The sequence below is a fragment of the Asparagus officinalis genome, chromosome 3 (genome assembly GCF_001876935.1).
Source record: "Asparagus officinalis chromosome 3, Aspof.V1, whole genome shotgun sequence".
In the NCBI taxonomy this organism is placed as follows: domain Eukaryota; kingdom Viridiplantae; phylum Streptophyta; class Magnoliopsida; order Asparagales; family Asparagaceae; genus Asparagus; species Asparagus officinalis.
Window position 1 is genome coordinate 3,927,737 of NC_033796.1, and position 3,889 is coordinate 3,931,625.

General features: G+C 32.7%; 1 long non-coding RNA gene across 5 annotated transcripts in view; it reads left to right on the forward strand.

Moving 5' to 3' along the window:
* LOC109832697 overlaps positions 1 to 3,284 on the forward strand; it is a 16,037-nt gene extending 12,753 nt beyond the window's left edge. For all 5 annotated transcript variants that reach the window (XR_002244884.1, XR_002244883.1, XR_002244885.1 and 2 more), the window contains 3 exons: positions 1,292 to 1,385; positions 1,457 to 1,572; positions 2,978 to 3,284. This is a non-coding gene — a long non-coding RNA (uncharacterized LOC109832697). The remainder of the gene's footprint in view (positions 1 to 1,291; positions 1,386 to 1,456; positions 1,573 to 2,977) is intronic.

The window sequence follows — 3,889 nt, forward strand, 5'->3', positions numbered from 1 at the left end:
CCTAAGTGGACTATCCACTAAACTTTCTATCAATTGATGATACCTAGGGATACATGCAAGATATGAATATTATATATATATTATATATATATATATATATATATATATGAGTGGATAAAAGAAGAAATATTAGGAGAAACAAAAGGAAAGCAAGAAAGGCAAGAACTAAATGCTTAACCAACTGGAAATTCAGCAATACACGAGAAAAAACATCAGTAAAGTACATTGTGCTTCTGTATTATATATATATATATGGAGTGGTAGGAAAGTTTGGTGAAAGATTTGTCCATTTAGGTTGACATAAGTTCATCTCTCCTTCATCTCTCTCCTTTTTTGACAAAAGAATTTCTCTCTCTTTCTCTCTTTCTATGTATGTATATATACATATACATATATATGTATGTATGTATATATACATATACATATATATGTATGTATGTATAACATGTCTAATTCCAGTTGCTAAACAGACTCTTAACCTTGCTACCTGCACAGAATCACAATGTACTTACTAGTTTTCTCTCGTGTATTCATGAATTACCAGTTGCTAAACAGTAGTTCTTGCCATTTCTTGCTTTCTTTTGTTTCTCTAATATTTCTTTCTTCTTTTCCTTCATCCTTTTTTCTTAGTTTTAGGATTGTTTTTTGTGATGAAACTACTATCCTGTGGAATTGAGGATATGGTGTCAAACCTTCCACATTCTAACCGAAAAATGAAAAGAACTGTAAAAAATAAATAAATTAATTAACCAACTGAGCATAAACAGCCACACCACAAAGCAAATGAAAAGGATAGTATTGCATGCAATTATCTTCGTTTTCTTGGGCTATGCCTTAACTAGCTATTAGGAAGAATGGACACCAATATTAGAAGCCATAATTTTATGACACGTGTCAAAGAAACTAACTAGCTATTAGGAAGAATGGACACCAATATTAGAAGCCATAATTTTATGACACGTGTCAAAGAAACTGAATATACATGATTTTGTATGTCAAGAGAAATAATTGTCTCTATGAGAAGAAGAAGAAGAAGAAAGCCTCTATCCCAAGTTTTTTAGGCCACCTACATGAATCCTTTTTCAATTTATTTCTGGCTATCTCCTCTGTTAAATTAACTAGTGTCACATCCTTCTTAATTACTTGTGGGTAAGTCTTAATTAAGCTTGTCTTTACTCCTTGTCCTGCTAACTATGTTTTTTTGAAAACTGGTGTGTTTATAGGCCTCAACATGATCAGATCATTTCAATAGGTTCTATCTGTATAACATTAGTTCTTGCCATTTCAACAGAAGTTTATCCACTTGCGGAAAAATTGGTTGAACAGCTGGCAAATTCCAGTTGCTAGACAGACTCTTAACCTTGCTACATGTGCAGAAGCCTAAAGTATGTACTAGTTTTTTCTCTTGTGTATTCATGAATTTCAACTAATAATAATGACAATCAGGCCTTTTCAGGTTCTCATTCTCTCAATGGACTAAAGTCTTGATAGTAATTGAACATTACATTGGAAGAAGGTTATTGAAACTTTTTGATTGATGATAGTGTTAAAACTGGACGAAAGAAGAGGCAGGTAAGGACTTCCATATTCTCTTTCATATTGAGTAATTTTAATTTGTAGTCTAAATTTGCACGATTGTTTTCTTTTCTATTCATGAACAATTCTAACCTATTTCTGATGACAACCCTCTAGATCTTGCTCAAAACACTTTGGTACAGATGGTAAGGCTATGTGCCAACGTGAACAATAGTGTGGTCCTAGAGTAAGCTTCAGTGCTCGAAAACTTGTATTAAATTTGAAAATATGATGTGCTAAGAGGCATAATCATAGAGTATATCCTTGATGGACTAGAGATGTTTTCAATTGTAAATGTCAGAGAAAAACTTATGACGGTTAATAAATTTAAACGTATCAGAGAGGAGCTTCATAACTTGTTATGCTTTAAATTTCCTAGGTTGCTCTTCCAGCCTATGCATCCATGCTTAACTGTCCTTGCGTGTTCAGTTGACAAAACAGAAAATTAGGGGAGAGAATGATTTATTCAATACATATATGTATATGCTTTCATTTACAAATACTTCTACTAGTTCAAATCAAAATATCTTATATCTTTGGCTAGATTGTACTAAAATACACTATGTTTCACTCATTTAGCACTTATATACCCCCAATTACTTTTCCGGAGCATTTATATACCTTGAGTTGTTTAAAATTAGCATTTTAGTACCCTTTGTTAGCAAATGTAAAAAAAAATCACATGAAAGTTCCCGTATAACATTCACATACTATTTTTAGAGCTTTTTACTCATTAATATTTGTTAACTTTACTGTTGATCCTGCCCAATGTTCTAATATAAACATATCATAATTCCATTTGAAAAATAAAATTTGGATAGATTTAATAGTAAGTTCAGCAAATTTAATAGTTAGAAAGTAATAAAATTAGCATATGAATGTTACAGAAAAAAATTTAGATGAAAATTTTCTTGTTTGCGTAATAGAGTGTATTAAAGTGCTAATTTTAAACAACTCCGGGTATATAAATGCTTCAAAAACCAACTGAGGGAATATAAGTGCCAAATTAGCAAATTTAAACATGAGGTATTTTAATGCAACTTAGCCCGTATCTTTTTGCATATATTTCATTTGTGTCACAACAATTTATTTGGCAGTTGCTTTTCATAAGGTTGGCTATTGGATCAAGACCAAGCATGTGTCCAATAGGATCCTGGGAATGGGACTTCAGTTTTATTAGATTCATTTGCTTGGTGTCAGAGCATTTGTCCTGTTCTCACTAATCTTAGTTACAGTGTGATTACATAACTTCATCATATTTTCTATAATGTGATAGTTATAATTTTAAATATAATTTTATTTTAGTTTTAGATAGGGTCCTGGTCAAAGTTGTCAGATTCTCTATAATGTGATAGTTATATATGACTTATTTGGAAAAATAATTGACATGATTATATTTCAGGGGCGTGCACTTAATATTCCAACTAAGGCTTGAGCAGTTGGGAAAATTATCACACGGATCACAAAAGGTATTAGTTTCAACTGTGTAAGTGTCCTTTCTTATACTTAGACCAACCTTTTTCTCCCTTCCTCAAATTATGTAGGTTATTTGTTACACACTTGGTGAAATAGTAGACAAAAGTCACGTACGATGCTATATAAAGATATGAATGTAAAGAGAAATCCGAAATACGTAGGGTGTAGTAAGGTTATTTGCTACTTATATGTTTATTTGCTTTGTTGATTTTAAGTTACATACATTGACATCATATGATATTTGCATACGTGATCCACTAATTGCATACGTGGTCTACTGTAGTACTGGATGCTTAAAGTCTACACTTAACATTGCTAGTTTTTGAATTTGCCTCTCTTGGATGATAGTGCCTTTATATGACAAACTTTTGATATGTGAGACCAGAGCTATGTTTGGGCAAATTGGGGCTGGGCTGGTTCTATAATTGGAAACAGAGGAGACGGTTGGGGTTCATGGCCATTATGAGCCATCCTCTTCGTAGAATTCATGCCTACGATATTGGAAATTAAACAACCATGAGATATTTGAGAATAAAATTATGTGTATGATTAATAAGATGTTAGCCTCCCACTTATTGTCTTGAACTGAGTTGACTCAACCATTTCAGTTCACACTTCTCCTCAATAATAAATGTCTATTTCCCTTTTACCCCTTCAGCTTTTGATGGATATGAATTAAACGTGGGAGGGTTAAAATGGAAACCGTGTCTTTAAATGGGAGTTAAATGCGACACGTCTTTGTGATATTAATTTCTACCCTCTAATATGATCCATACTCCCACCAAAATTTCCATTATAAGCTTGGTCTAAACATGGGGAGGGGAAGGGGGGGTGGGCC